Source organism: Pangasianodon hypophthalmus, chromosome 22 (assembly GCF_027358585.1).
Source record: "Pangasianodon hypophthalmus isolate fPanHyp1 chromosome 22, fPanHyp1.pri, whole genome shotgun sequence".
Classification (NCBI taxonomy): Eukaryota; Metazoa; Chordata; class Actinopteri; order Siluriformes; family Pangasiidae; genus Pangasianodon; species Pangasianodon hypophthalmus.
The window spans coordinates 18,814,264-18,831,314 of NC_069731.1; the positions used below are offsets into that span (position 1 = coordinate 18,814,264).

Here is a 17,051-nt window from a genome sequence, read left to right on the forward strand (position 1 = left end):
TTTGTTTTTAAAGAAATTGTTTCACTAATAAATTTATTTGACATTTATTTGAATTAATGTGAACCATGAAAAGACTATATATTCTTATTTTATGTTTGATTGATTTAGCTAGATATTGAATATTATTTTAGCTTGTACAGTCAGACCAACCAGGTGTTGTCTATTTTGTTAAATTTCTGTTAAAGTTATTTCGTCATGCCCTGCTATTATTTATTATTATTTAATATTCTTCTAATATTGTCATACAGAGTATCCATTGCTGTGGGTCACACTTTTGTTACACACATGAAGACAATAAAATCTGGCATGAATGGCTTTCTAAACTCTGAAATGATCAAATCACTCACACAGCTGTGAAGATTTCACTTTCCAGAGCTAAGCAAGTGTTTGAGATCTCCCTGTTATGGGGAACACATGCCACATGCTAAAGTTAAAACCGAATGTACAGCATTAATGTGTACCTTTGCATTAGGAGGATATATAGAAGGTAAAACATAAGCTTTGTATCTTGGATTTGGTTAATATCCTATTTTTTTCCTTTTTATAACCCTACCTACATAACATGCTGTTTTAGCTAAGGATTATTAATAAAATATGGGATTCTGTAGGGGATAAGTGAAATTAGGTCATCCTTTTGCATCAAGATTTTGCTCATTTCTTTCCAAAAACTCAGTTATGAGGCATCATGAGCTAAAATGATGAGTTTGCTGTGACCCTTCATTTCCTTTTCCAACACAAAGACGTCTACCTTTCGTCACACACTGCAAATCCATTTCTCCCCCCAATGGCTTGGGGAGGCGCTTCAGTGCAAAAAAATAATGTTTTTGTTTGATGTACATTTCCATCAGTGTAATCCTGAACTTTGGGAGATTGAATTGCGGCGAAAAACGGCAAGCGAAAGATAAGGCCTCCTACATATTCAAGACTTTTACAGTAGATCGCAGGGACTCGGAGTGTTTCCCCGCCTCAGTCAAAGGTGGAATTAATTTCAGCTGGCAGCGTCATGCTGTGGTCATTTTGTATGAAGAGACATGTTGTTATTTTGATTTGGCCATTATAGCACCAAAATGACCACTCAGCATGCTGGCTTCTTCCAGCATTTAGATAAGCAGAGGGGGAAAAAAAGCAAAAAATATAAAATTACAGCCATTGAATTAGGTGTACAGTGTACCAGAAAAGAGTACAGCAGAAAAAGCTATTTATTTTATTAAAATAAGAACGAAGGCAAACTATAGACACATTCTGAAATCATGTTTTTGATGTGACACATCTAATTATTATCTCTTATATATTATATACAGTAGCATATAAGTTCAGGAATTGAGACATACATTTAAAAAAAATTAGCGAATCATTTGAATTATTCCAAATATATTCCAATTACATGATTAGCAGTCATATTCAGTATATTACATAAACAAAGTTATTCTCTTCTCATGGTTTACTATCTATAATATTTTGTATTAAGCTTACAACAGATGTAGAAATATGCCATTTCTGACATTTCATTCATGCTGTGTCATTAAATTAAAGTTTCTCTGACAGATACCAGGAATCTAGCCTGAAGTAGTTTCCTCTTATTTATTTATTTATTTTTTCCTTATTTGGACCACTCATCTTTTATTTCATCTTATAATTTGCATACTGAAAAGATGAATATTTTCTCATGAAAGCAGAAATTGGCCAAGTAATTAAAATTGAGATTAAAATAAATGTTCCCCTTGATGTAAAAAAGATTGTGGGTTAGAATAATCAGTGATTACATTTTAATCAGCTGGAAAATGTGGAATGTAGAGTCTGGATTTTATTAAAAAAAAAATTGAATGATTATGTTTTATAGAAATGCAATACTTTAGTGTAGTAAGAAGCTTAAAGCACAGATGTGTTGATTTAGGTTGAAAAATGAAAGGTTTTGATGTGTTTCATGCTGGATTATCAGCATATGTCTTGAAAAGAATTGTTATGTTTTAAATCTTTCCTCCTTATATATATAATATATATATATTAGTATCGAGGCTAATTTATCACAAATTTCACTCACAGGATTTATCACAATCACTAGGTGTTTTTTTGCACTTCCACTATTAACAAATAATGAGCATACATACTTAGAAATAACATCAATCTCTATATGATGTTAAGGTTTAAATACCACACAAGCTTCAATTAGCCAGAGACGCAATAATGCTAAAGGTATTTCAAGGTCTTTTATAGATTTTTTTGTCTTCACCTCCTTTGTTGTCAAAGCGTTACAACGGGACACACCGGTCTTTATGTTTCAAAATTGGTTTCACACTTCCCTAACAGTTTGTTCAGCTAAATCTGGCCATGATGTATCATTATCGCATCTTTTGGAGGAAATCTATAGGATCAATACATTCTCTAGCTTGCGGGCTTTGGCTTGCTTACATGCTGAGCGGCTTGCTGCACCACAAGTCAAGAACATCGAGCCACAGGCAAACCGCAGCCTAACACAACCGCTGCCTGGTCGTCCTCTTCATTCAGAGGAAATAAGGCAAGAAATATCAGGAGATAGTGCCGGTCGATTAGACATTCTGTGGGAGGGAAGAGCACTTTCCACTTTTTAAAGCCAATTGCTGCCTTTCAGGGAACTTATAAATGCTTGATTCTTTGCCAAATATCAATACCATTTTAGAATTAGATTACTGATCAATTGTGTGATCAAAAATTAAGCATAATAACGGACTGACATGAACATTTTTAACCTTATCCATGTTGTATTAATCACCTTTGCATTTAAAATACAGTGGCCAAGCTGAAGGACAGATTGATCAATCAAGCCTGTGACTTTTTTTTTTTTTTTCATTTTGTCTTCATTAATGTGGTCTGGTCAGCCCGAGCCAAATGTTGAGCACTTCGCAAGTAATTACCGTCCGATAAACAGGTCAAGAGTGAGTGCGGCCGCAGCTGCTGCCATTCGTGGTGGCAGACACTTCAGCCCGCTAAGCTTCAAGTATTGATTGGCCAGTCTGTGACATCTCCTAAGCCATGTCACCCAAGTGAAAGAAGACTCCAAATTGACCAGTAATAAAGTGTTGGAAGTTGTGGCCGCTTCCTCCTGGGACTTGTTCATGTGGAGGAGAGAAGGCCCCTCCTCTTGGACCATCAATCCTCCCTGAAGGCTCAATATAGTGCTAAATTAGCCAAAGGGAGAGAGGATAGACCACTAGACATCTGTTACAGACCCTTGACACACTTTTCAACCCTGGTCTCTTATTTAAATGGCTCTGTAAAACAGTCAAAAAAGCCTGGAGGACTGTAATATCAGGATTTACAGCTGAAAAGAGCCAGATTCAGAGAATCGGTTAAATCCTGAATGACAGGCCTTCAAGTGAAGGAGCGGTGATCAAGTCTGCGAGGTCCAGTCATTAACATTATCCTGACCTGATGGGCATATTCCTCTTTATTCACCGTGTCACGAAGTAATGCAAATCCTGAGAACTTCTGAGACGTGTAATGTACTGTATATTGATTAATGATGTCATCAAATCACTACTGCATGTTTTCCAGAGAGGATAAGATTCAATTATCGAGATCCATGTACATCTTGGAGAGTTGTTTATCTTCACAGTTTGGCAATTGGCCAGCAGAGGGAAAAAAAAAAAAAAGCTTGGTATTGAACTTGATAGTGAACTTGATTTTTAAGGTTTTTACCACAACACACTAGAAAGTTAGCTGATAGCATTTATAAAACCCACGTGCATCTCTCTCATCAAGCTGTATGACTTCAAATTGTCAGAGATATAATTTATCATCTGTAAAGATTGATGCATACAAAATGTTTCTGTGGATTTAAACTTTCATATTTTTCACATATTTTCTAGCTAGAACAAATTCCAACCTCTACAACTATCCAAGAACTGAAAGGCTACAATTATGTATAATTATTTTGTTAAGTGTCGTTATGGTGTAGTTATTATGACATTGATTGGATGTAGATATTCTTTTCCTTCCAGTGATCAAATTGTAGTTAGATGGATAGCTTTATATAGAAAAATGAACAGGAAAAACAGGAGGAATTCATGAAAACCAAAATTGTGATTTGAGGATTTGAGAATGTGTTAGAATGATGATAACTTCCTGGGCTGCTGGTGCCCAACTGTGTAATATTTGGAGGCTGGATAAACACTCGCTTTTTGCCACTCAGCTTTGTAAACACATTCCGAAAGGAAAAATGAAATATGCCAGTGTGACATATACAGAACCAAATGTTTGTGCATTTCAGTCCAACTTGCTGGATAGCATTAGCGCATATTTAACAAAGGATAAGTAGCTTACAATTCTGATAGCAAGTTTATTTTAAAAGCAGTAAATATACTGTATATGCATGCTTCCACTCATGTCAGGCTTGTAATTTCAATGCCAATTTTTATGATCAGACTTTGAAATGGGATTGGGTGTTTTTTTTTCAGACGGTTTCAGTTGTCAAGCTATGGATGATAAATGATTTGACAAGATATACACAGATCAACACATGCCTGGCTTCTCTTTTTTTTTCTTTTTTTTTTTTTTTTTTTTTTTGTCTACGCAGAGTGAATGTCTGAATAACGACCTCTAAAAGCATTAGTTTAAATTATATGCTGCTTAAATTATAAAGGACTTGATGGCCACGTCATTGACAGACGTGTAAACACGAAGTGACAGAACTGGAATGAGTACATAATCACTTATGGGCATAGTTACTTTCCTGCGCCCTCCACCCAGCGCGAGGGCCGTGAGCTCTTCCAGAGCACACTGAATTTATATACGCTCTCCTTGTTTCCACCCACTGTGGTGAAAAAAAGAAAAAGCGCCAGTAATTGCCGGCTATTTCATGTTGATTCTGGTACTTTTTCTGATTGCGCTGTCCTCCTCGTTCACGGGCCAGCGGTCACGTAAGCGCCTTAGCCGACTCCATATCAAAGAGCAGCGAGCATGGACGCTGTCGGTGTAAAAGCGGAGAGAGGCATACAGCATGAATATTTAATCCCGGGTGACGGGCGCTGGACTTTTGCTTTGTCTTCCTTTGGATTATGCATTTAAAGCTTCAGGAGATTAATGGAACTGCAAATAGAAGAGGGCTTTCTCTTTCTTTCTCTCTTTTTCTCTCTCTTTGGCCATATCTCAGAGATAAATGAAAGAATTACCATACATATATCTATTTCAAAACACTGCGGTTTGTTTAGCATTTGGAGCAGCCAGAGGAATCAATGTGTTTTCATTTAGAATATGTGTTTTTTATTATTTTGTTCCCACAAAAATAGAAAATGTAATGTATTTAATTTCCCATCCAGTAGGGATCCTGGTTTTTTATTTGGACGTACTGTGGATTTAATTAGAAATCAGTAAAATAGCAGCTTGCATTTAAGGCAATGATAGCTCAGTTTCTGCTCATTGATTTTGCATTATTGCTAAAGACGTACCATGGTTCCACTCTACACCAGGGGCCTACTGGGAAGGAGTCATGATGTATTAAAATGATTCCCAAAAATCAATTGTTTAGTCTTGCATAAAATACGAGGCATATACTGTGTGCATGTGTATGTGTCTGTGGGCCCCCTTCATTTTATCATTGACAGACATGTTCAGCTCAAACTTTCTTCTAGTTATTTATCTGCATATGATATTAGTCTGGATTCATCCTCTGATGTGGAGATGAGGAGAATTGTCTGTCAAACCAAGATTGCTAATTGTCTGATTATAGTTGCATTTCATATTTCCTTAAATATAGGTATTATCCCTGATATATAAATCTTTTGTCAACACGATATTTGAGAAGAAATTTAAAAAAACCCAACGACTCTGAATGCCACTCATTAGCGTATTGCGCTGTATATTTAAGTGGCAGTCTTTGATGTCCAACACGGACGTTCAGAGACGCATTTCAGAGTAAACTGCACCACCATTCCCTCTGAATGGATGGCTTTTGCGGATTATGTAAATCATCTGCGCAACTTTGAAGTATTTAGAGTGTTGCAGCAACTACAGTAATTATCACTGAGTCAAAGTGCTAAATGCAAGATGCTACAAAGGCACTGCAATTACCTCCGTGTTAATGAGGCTTTGAGAACAATGATGCGGTTTAACAGATCTAAGTTATAAATCCTGTCTTTGCCTGACTGCACACTTCACTGCACACTTTTTGTGTCTCTTCTTTTCTTCAGATGACACAACACGATCCACTTTGCAGCTGTTGACAACAAGTTCTTATCTGATCACCAAAGTGTCTGCTTTGATGAGCTTGAATTAAACTGCAGCCCTGTTAGAGCTGTTGAAAGAGCACTACTTTTTAGCACTTACATGGATATGAGGTGTTAAGAGTTTGACATCACACTCGGGTCCGAGAGAGTCTGAGCGACGTGGTCTCAGTCCACTTCCAAGCGAACTCTAGCATGGTTTGATTGCAGCGAGAAAGCGATTCGACTCTGAATCATCTCACCTATAGGAGGTGAATCAAACATGCCGTGTGTTTTGCATTGAGTGCGTCACAAGATAAGGCTGTGCTCTGTGTTCTGGAGATTTGGACTGACGGACTACTAGATGCAATACACAAAACCAGAGCGCCAGCTCTTTGTTCTCCATGCTTTAATTTTTTTTTTTTCAGTCACTGTATTCCCAATTTGTTTTCTTTTATTATGTGCATTATGAAAGCTAACCAAACCAAATAGCAAATGAATCAAAAGAATCAAATTTGCTCTGATTCGGATTCAACAAATGGACTAATAAGTGTGAAAGCAATATTAAACTCTCAGGAGCTGTCAGAAATTCTTAATTTTCTTATTAGTTTCAGTGTAGTTAGTAGATATGCCATAGTAGGTACTGGTTAATATGCTGTAATAATAAGCTGGGACTTTAAAGGGATCTTTGGGGCATAAAATGATTTTACATTCTGCATAGTAGTACCAGTAGTTTAGATCCTAAGTGGGTTTTCTGCTTTAATACACCATATTATCACATATTTTTAAATAGCCCAGATATTAATTCCAGTGAACACTCTCTTAAGCCAAAATTCAAATTTGGTGTGACTGTATCTATTCCAATATTAAAACTTTTCATCCGCTCACCCTGAGCTAGGCAGGATCTCCTTCTCCAGCTATCCTTAAACGCTCGATAAGCTGTGTGCCGTTTTCGAGTAGCTTTGATTGTAAGGTGAACAACGTAATACTATATAATCCAGTAGTCTATAAAATCCATGGACATTGTAAAAACATTACCCTTAGAGCACTCAAGCTGCAGGGCCAACACCTCCAGAAAAAAAAGGTCTTGTTTTGGCAAATTTGTGAGTATTGCCACCATTACGCTGATCAATACCCACATGTCTGTGTATTGATCCTCATGTCTGTGAGGGAACTTGGGGGAATGGATCTGTTTGGGTTTTCATTTAGACCACACATAGGGATCAAAAGAGTGCAGTGCTAAAGAGACAAGTGAAGGCGTTTTGCTCGAATGCATTTGCTTCCCGAGTTGGGGAAAAAAAGGCTCTGTCATGACATGTTTAGGTGTTATGATGATTAGTGTGACATTTTTACACCAATACTCAACCCAGAATGCCTGATGGTCCTTTAATAATTGTTGTTATACAACAGTACTGTTGAATTCTTATATCAAACGTTGATTAACTTCCATTACAGGTTTAATGTTTTATTAATGCGCTCATTCTGATACGATATTGGTTCTATAATAACAGCTGATACACGGGGACTTGTATGGCGGTTGCTTTTCACAAAGAAAAGCATATAATTATAGCTATGGTAAAGCTTTTTGTAAGGAGATGATTATATAACTTTTAGGGAAGGAGTCTCCAGTGTCAGCACTGCTTTTTGTCTTGGTAACTCCAAGAGAGAAATATAGAGAGGCTGTTTATAGCTACTTTAAAGTGAGAACAGAAACTGACTTGTCTCATGGACATGCCACAACATTAAATGTAACTATAAATTGATTTAGAAAAACTATAATTGCCATTCTTTAATAAATACAAATTGTAATCGGCAAATTGTGTAACAGTGACTCCGCTTCATCACACCACTGCATTGTTAATTATTTTCCTCCCGCACTATCACGTGCAGTGTTTTATTCCTTACTTAAAACATTATGTAATGGAAGAACAGAAGAGTGTTCGTAACAGCTACTGCGCATGTTTCTAAATCAGTCCTTATTTGTGACAGACCATTTGATAGTAGTTGAGATTATGTAAACGCTCATCAGATCATAATTCCTGCTAATTACTTAAATGTCAAATGAAGCATATTCCAGTCATCCAGACTGAATTAGCCCATGTGTGTGTGTGTGTGTGTGTGTGTGTGTGTGTGTGTGTGTGTGTGTGTTCTGCTATCCGCCTAACCCCCTCCTTCGACCCCCTAGAGGGCCTTGAGCTTCCTCATTAATCTCGGCACGACAGCCCTTGACCATTTGACAGTACGTGTGACTTCCGCAGAACATGGCTTCTGGACAAAATCACCCACTGTGCCAGTCACATGATGATGGAGACTATTCCCAAGTTTCCAAAATGGCTTAGATGTCCTGAATTGGCGACACTTTGAAGTGGATTCCTGTTAAATTGACTGACGTTATTACTATTCCAAGGTGTCACTTACCTGACAACGGACCAAATGTGGACGGAAACCAATTAAAATCTTCCCAAGGAGCAATTTCCTTCTGATTATTATAAATAAAACATGCATTTTATATGTATATATACACATAATACTGTGCAGAATCTTAATAACTCTACATTTTTATATATATCTAATATGTCTTATATATCCATGTTATGCTTAGTGTGTCAGTAGAAAAAAAATTTTTAGAGATGGCATGATACCATTTTCTGATATCGATACCAATACTGAAATCCTGAGCATCGTCCGATATCAATACTCATCTGATATTTTTTTCTTTAAAAGCTACTAAGCTTCAAAATGATTTATTTTAACAAAAGCACTTCACAAAAATACAAGGAAAAATACAAAGCTAAATAAAACGACAAACGTACAAAACGGCTGTTTTTTTTTATTCAAACAATTATTCATATACAAATCACTTACTTTATAAATATAAATAAAGTGTCAAATATACATTTAATAAAATCAGTCCTAACAAATAATGTGTTAATATATTATGTTATATGTGTTGCAGGATCACATTTGTTCTTTTTTTCTGCTTTTTGATCCACTGTTTTTTTGCTGGTATAGGCCCAATACTGATCGCGGATATGAGATCGCTGCCATTTCTAATAATTTCCAAATGCTATTATTATTATTATTATTATTATTATTATTATTATTATTGTTATTATTATTATTGTTGTTGTTTTTTTTTATTACAGACAGATTTTATAGAGAGTTTTTCTATTAAGTAATGGACCACATCAAGGAATAGATCACGTTTGTGACAAAAAAAAATCACATATATGTATACAAGGTGTTTCTAATTAACCCATAGATGAGATGTGTGTGTGTGTGTGTGTGTGTAGGGCTGGGAAATATGATGTTACAGTATCAACTTGTCTGAGAAAACACAGGTATCCTGCTATCTTTTTATAACTTTTTATAATCTTTTCCATTTTTTAATAACTAAATACTGATTGATAGAAGTCGATTTAAGGTTAAGGTTTTATACTGAATGTATAAGCTTTCTTCCTTTTCAGTGTTAAATAATTTATTTTACTTGTTTTTCACATTTAAAAACTTTAATTAATACCCTGGAATACTCTAAAATGTTTTGCTGGCAGTTTCTTAGGAAAACATAGAATTGCCTTAAAGTATCATGATATGATATTTTTTGTCACACCCTTATGTGTGTGTTTAGTGGTGTGTAAACTAATGTTGTCGGTGTGAGACTTACCCACACACCTCTCTTCATGGCTGTTGGTTAGACCCAGCCTGGCCACGTTCCTCCCTCAATGTTTTAATCATGATGTGCCTTGTTTGTAATTATAAACACTGCAGAAACACATATATCAAAGGTGTTTGATGGAATTCAAGCCTATGGGTATCTTTCTCTTGCTTTGAAAATGGCCGCCATCAACATCAAACGAGGGCTCTCTTTTGAGGTGTCCATGTTGGCGTGTTTGCATATACCTCAAAGGCCCCTGGCTCTGAAAGGCAAGGTCAAAATTTGTTGTGAAAACAATATTTTATATATATATACATACATACATACATTATATATATATATATATATATGTATATATACACATACATAAGGGTTTCTAGGGCTGGAGGAAAAAAGGAGCACAGCGCTCATCTGCACGTCCTCTCTTTAAATCCAGAGACATTAAAAATGCACCCCGAACATCAGACGAGTGTAACCTTACAGCATTAATGGCTTCAGAAGCTTTTCAAGTAGTAAACTAATCAAAGTACTTCAAAAGAGTAGTTTACTCTAAAAAAAGCATCCTAAATTTCATTCTGTTTGCCACTCTGCACTCGTATTTGATAATGCCCATCAGCTTGTTCAAGAGGTCGATTGAAAAGCTCTCTCTAATTGTTTCATCTAAAAGTTTCCTGTACGAAAGAAAAAAAAAACACCACAGCCCTGGAATATTTGTCTATCTAATATACTTACAATATTAAATTCCTGTATTGACTTGAGTTGCAATTTTCAAGATGTTGAAATACTGAGCATGCATGAATAACTTTTGTTGCTGAACCGATATAACAGTAATGGAACTCTCAACTGTTATTCTCTGTCATTGTAGATTAAGAGATCAAACTTAATCAAGGGATTTAAAGAAACACACACACACACACACACACACAAACACACATTCCTCTGTTAAATTAGATAAATGTATGGTCTGCTTAAATTCCTATTCTCATACTGTGATTTCATTTTATATTTATCTATCTGTGATTCAGTGCTGGTAAAGACTTCAGAACAAACACTAATCTTCCTCATGATGTGGACAGATATCCAAGACCAGCTAGCAGAACACTTTACGTTTTATTTTATTCAACTTGTACATGTACATAGATAAAATAAATCAATTAATATATACATTCTAATAACTAGTTGTGATACAGCAGTGTTTATAATGCATTTATAAATTGACCCTTTGCTTAGTATCCACACTGAGAACTGGCTTAATTATTTTTATTATTTTTTAACAATAAAGTGAATTCATATACATACCATTTCTGAGTACAGATATTCTTCTACAAGTTTTATAAAAAAAAATGTAAATCTCTCTGGGATAAATTCATTTATTAAATAGAAATTCTAGCTATCATAATACACCATATAAAATGGAGCTGGGTTTCTTTGGTATTGGTGATGTAATGTGTTTAACAATTCCTAATGCATAAATAAAGATAGCTATAAAGTAGGATTGCAGCTTTATTGAGAGCTGACTTTAAAGGAGAATTAATGACTTCATGCCTAGGCTAATTTGGACACACTATTTTATAACTTTAGTTAACTGAAAGAAATCCCTGCTGGAAAGTCAGCAAAAGGTTGGGAAGAAGGAGCAAATCTACAAACCTACTGGCTTTTATTAAAGAAAATAAGCATGTCAAGGTGTTCCAGGTTGAGTCGTGTGCACAGACTGTTTACAGTAGGACCAGCCGAAAATATCCACCTTAAGGTACGCGTAAATGCTAACATTGTGTTTACATTGCCATACTTATACTTAGTTTTGAGAACAGTATCAAACTGTCACGTTTGTAAAATGCTCCCACGTGCTTCACATCTCAATGCTTCTTCTTCTGTTTCATGCCAATTATCGCTGCAGTGTGCTCAGTAATTGCGTAGATTTTGAAATTGTGACATATTTAGCGAATAACTTTATTTAAATTAGTCTCAATTAGTTTAATTTTATAATGCAGTCAACAGTTATTCAGCCTAAAGGAACCAAATTTTGTCTGCTTTTACTTTTGTTGAATATGCAGCGAGTAAATGCATGAAATGCAAGTGCTGCTTGAATTTACGATGTAGCTGATAATTCTGTGATTTCGTGAGATTTTGCGTGTAAGTATGGTCAAAGCAAAGACGGCTTTTCAACTTTTTTCAAAATGTACATACTTTTTAAGCAGGTTTAAAACTTTACACATACAATCAAAGGCATATAAATAACATATTTATAACAGTAACTCATTCTGAAGAAAAAAATTTTATCACAAATTCTTATATCTGAAAAAAATTGTAGCCTCTGACACTGTGTTATTTTTGATGAAAGTAAATTAGGTGTGTGCAGCTTTGGCCTGACAGGAACGTTATGTCGCCTCTGGAATGATTCTCATTCACATATAAACACACGCCACAGCTCGATGAAACAAGATTCACTCTCAAAGTGAGACATACTTGATAGCCATAAAGGTTTTTTTTTTCCCTCACGAATGTGCGAAGATCAAAAGCGTTCTGCATTTCTTTCCAGTCTTGTATCCTGGAGCTGTGGAGCATGAATCGAGAACAGATTGTGTTGCTCTTACAAGGTATTGCTTTAATTTTAGCGATTGAGGAGGGAAGGGCACAAAATGAAAACCTCACACATCTTCTGTGAAAAACCTTGTTTCCTATCACAGCCTGTAATGTAGGCTACCACCTGCTCCTTATTTGCTTATAAATCAGCACTGTATCAAAATGAAAAGCAATTTTCCTTCGTTTATAATCCTCGGTAATAGTTCAAGCATTATTTTTAATCTTTAGATGTGTTTTTTCAATCCGAGCTGGAGCGTCTTAACTCTCCGACAAGGTCAAATATCTTAGCAAATAAGGCTTAGGCTTTGTTTTCTATGAAAGAATTACATGATTAATATCGAAGAATTAATCATATACTTTTGAGAGTCATCAGATTTGGTCCTGATGAGGATTATTCAGTTCCTGACCTACTTTTTCATATTACACATAGATTTATGCTATGTTTGTTTAGCAAGCTCCTACTATTATATTCTGAAAGCAATTTCAGTAAATTAAAGACTGTCTTTTTTTACTGCATCATGCCTGAAGTTTTGCAATCAGTCTTTTTTTTTTTTACGTATTTTATACCACAGTGCTGTTGAATTCTTTATTCTGACTGGTCAGAAGGTGTTGATTAGTTTTCTATAACAGCAGCTTTGACAGCAGTGCAGCTGCAAATCACAGGTATATATTAATGAGCTCACTGCAGTCCACTTGTATGGCTTGTATGGCAGATGCTCCACATAAAGAATAACAGTAAATGGATTAAAAACGTGTAATTGTTGATATGATGACATTTTCTGTAATGAGATGTTTGTTTAACATTTATGGAAGGAGTCTCCAGTGCCAGCACTTGAGTTACAGTCAGTATGTGTTCACGACAGTCTATGTTTTGTGCTTTCTCTGTAAAATGACAAGTTGCCCATTTTTTTGTCTTATTAATTCAAGAGAAAAAAGAGAAACTGGTGAGAGAAAGACTGTTTACAGCTGCTATAATAAGTAATAATGGAACTAACTTGTCTCACGAACATTCCTCAACGTAAAACATAACTATAAAAGTAAGACTTGTTTTTTAATAAATTAAAAATTGTTAGTGTTGGTGAGTTGCTGTGGTGTAAGAGGAATAAAACATATCAGGATGTGCTTTTATTGGAAAATAATCAACTTCACTATGGTAACAGAAACTCCACCTCATCACACCACCCTGTAGTTGATTATTTTCCTGTAACAGCATGACACTGAGTGTTTTATTCCCTATTTAACTTGTTCAGAAATTCATTTATCTGTTATATTTATACAGATTAGAAGGTTTGATGCACAGGTGATGTTGTGTAGATGTTCATATATTTTTTTCTTTGTATTTTCAGTGAAGTAGAGGCAGTGCTTCTGCGGGCAGTGTGTTGGTCTCCAGTTCTTCAGAGACGAGGTTGAACTCCTCTGCACAGCTGACAGGTAGGAGAAAGCAGCCGTCACACTTGCACCTCGACAAGCGCAGAGCCGTCCTGCAGCACAGCGTGTCCCGTTTTCTCTTTATCGTGACTAGATAATAATTTCACACCTTACTTTTTCCATATTTACCGTCGCCCATGAGAACATATTTTTTATTGATGCTGAGTCTTTTCATAAACTGGATAGCACTTTTCCCTTTTTCTTCCCTCGCACGTCAAAACAATCTCTGATTTACTATTGATGAGATTTATGACGTATTGGAGAACTAAGCGATCAAAAATTCTCGACAGAACTTTGTTGCATATTCAGTGATCATACCGGTGCCATGTGCTTGCCATGGTTTTAATTCATGGTCCTTTATAAGCTAATAATGTTTCGAGCTGGTGATTTACCTGCTGGTGTTTTTTCGGTGGAATATTCTTGTGCATTGATGGATATGTGAGCAAAAAGGAATTTTTGTGTGATGTTTTTTTTTTAAACTGACTGAGACATGGAAGGAATGCATTCAGAGTTCAATCTGGATTAGTTTAGCAAGATGTTTATCTTCAGCAGCTTTCCTACTACCGCTGCTCCATCTTCACTCATATTTATTCACTGTTATACAGCAAGCATAAAGCTTAATATCAATAATCTGACTTTCATTTCATTTTATAATTACACATTACACCCAAATAGTTTTATTTAAATGTCTGCACATGATTTAATATTTGCTGGATATTTCTTACTACTTCCTTTATCATAAATACCAACACTTTCATTTGAAAATTCGGCAGCATTTTTTATTTTTTCCTTTTTTTTTTTCACGGTGTATGATACCTTGCTGAGATCAAGCCAAATTGACTTTGATGCCTGCTTTCATCAGGTATTTTGCAAAATGCAAATATTACTCTAAAACTGTCCATTTGGCGTAATTGCTGATGTTTAAAAATGCATTGGTTTTGGTGGAATTGCCTGTCATTTCGGGATCTGTCGCACCTCGTTTGGGGTTAAAACATATCTGCAAGTGACATTTGTGCACTCCATTATAAGACATGTGATTACTTTAAGGACAGATTTGCATTTGATTGCGTAAATGAGCTCAAAACGTGGGTGCTCACTTAGAAATGTGTGGTTGTGTTATTTTGGGCTGGAAAGATTATTCATCATAGCGCATTATACACCCAGGTGATCTTTATTCTGTTAGCAGGAGCTCGACCAAATGGCTCATACACTATTCCACCGTCGGAGCTTTCCAGAATAAACTCGAATGAAAGAAATACAGAGTTTACACACGTGTACATCGATGCGAACTGTGATCTAATGATAATGACGACGAGAGACAGTGATGACTTTCCTCTCAGACAGCGAAGTCAGGCTGTTCCTGCTTTAATGGAACTGTACTTATCTCCTTACCAATCAAGGTCTTTGACATATCCAGCTCGCAGACAAAGGTGGCCAAAACATTTGCTCTGATTGACTCATTATTTGGGGTTGGAGCGACGTTTGGCTTTGACGTCCGCACAGCATATCTGTAGCTCTCAATCATAGAAGTAGGGCAATTGATGTGAATCTTAGCATCTGCCAATCACGCAGCTCTAATGAGTCTAACCCCTAACTTGCTGTTTGTCAGTTGGGGGTCCCTGGTGAACTACAGGAAATTACTACTTTACAGATCTTTTTCTCTGGAGAGATTAGTGTGATTCGAGAAGGTGGTCAAGTCAGAAAGGAATTGCTCCCTGATCACTGTTCATCAGAGCAATAATATTATATGCTGCACACCGTCTCATGACAGATATGATCACGTAAATCAGTCAGGACACTCTGCAGAAGAATAATTGCGGATTTTATGAACGCCATCCACTGCTTACGATAGACTGTATATTCTTGCTTTATTAATAAAATAGAATCATTTTAATGTCTTGGTTTTTAAAAATAAGGTAAATACTGAAACTACACTTCACTGGGCCTCTGTTTGCTATTATTATTCAAGCATATGGTGGTGAATATAGATTATAGATTTCAATTAGGGTGCCATTTAGCCCTTGCATTTTTAAAACAGGTTTGCATAGAATTAATATAGTAGAACTAGTATCCATGCTAATGGAATAAGGATGTTGTAATGGTTTACCTGAAATGGTTTTTTTTTTAAGTGATTTATCTGGAACATCTACACATAAACAAACACATAGGCTGTTGTGTTTAAAATGTCTTTTAAAATTGTCTTTTACCTTTACTTACATTTACATTTATATTTATGGCATTTGGCAGATGCCTTTATCCAGAGCACTTTACATACATATTTGTTTGTAAACTTTACATACATATTTGTAAATTTAATATCAGTGGGACATATTTTGGCACCCTTAGAGATTATTTCTAATAAGATATTCTCTGATTCGGTTAATGAAATGCGCCTCCTCCTTTACCGTTCTTTCTGTTCAGTCGATTACTAGAGGTAACATAATTGAGGCCTCATTGTTTTCATATGATTTAAATTTGTGTCGTTGAGGCTTTATGTCTTGGATGGCATTATGGTATATTCTCAATACCTCCTCTAAATGAATGTCAACTTGTTTTACTTCGGCTGCAGCCGATCGATACTTCATTAGGCTGAATTGTCTTGTGTCCATGGAACCTTGAAGCTGTGGCTTAATTACCTCCAGTATTATGCAGGGGTCTGTGTGTGAGTGTACGTGTGTGTGTGTGTGTGTGTGTGTGTGTGTGTGTGTGTGTGAACTCAGCTGCGTCCCCCTCCAACAAAGACCCTCAATGGCCTAAAGGTTGGACACTGGGGGGTGGGGGGTGTCGGCGAGGGAGACGAGGGAAAGGAGGAGGAGGAGGAGGAGGAGGCCGTGGCTGAAGCGAAACCCAGGGAGCTGCCACTCTTTCAGTACTGGCCAGTTTATTCATTCCAAATAGGGAACTGGAATGAGGAGAGATGAACATTTCAAAATGTCACCAGGCTCAGGGCTTTTGATGCTCTGCCCATGTGTATTGTGCAGGGGGCAAATCTAATTCCACCTCCGTTCTCTGAAAGAGTCAGCCTGTGCAGATCAGGAGGAGGACAGAAAAGAAGTAGGGGAGGGGGCAAAGCACAGATAAATTTAATTTCAACGCACATGCAGGGACGCAGTTTGGCAAATTTGGATAATTTAGAATTAATGGCTATCAAGGTACCATTCATCTGATGCCGAGCCGGGGTGAGGGGAGTGCAGCCAAATGGCAATCAT

General features: G+C 36.3%; 1 long non-coding RNA gene across 2 annotated transcripts in view; it reads left to right on the top strand.

Moving 5' to 3' along the window:
• Positions 1–17,051, top strand: part of LOC113541128 (uncharacterized) — a 138,033-nt gene that overhangs the window by 17,943 nt on the left and 103,039 nt on the right. For both annotated transcript variants that reach the window (XR_008300760.1, XR_004576989.2), the window contains exon 3: positions 13,761–13,845. This is a non-coding gene — a long non-coding RNA (uncharacterized LOC113541128). The remainder of the gene's footprint in view (positions 1–13,760; positions 13,846–17,051) is intronic.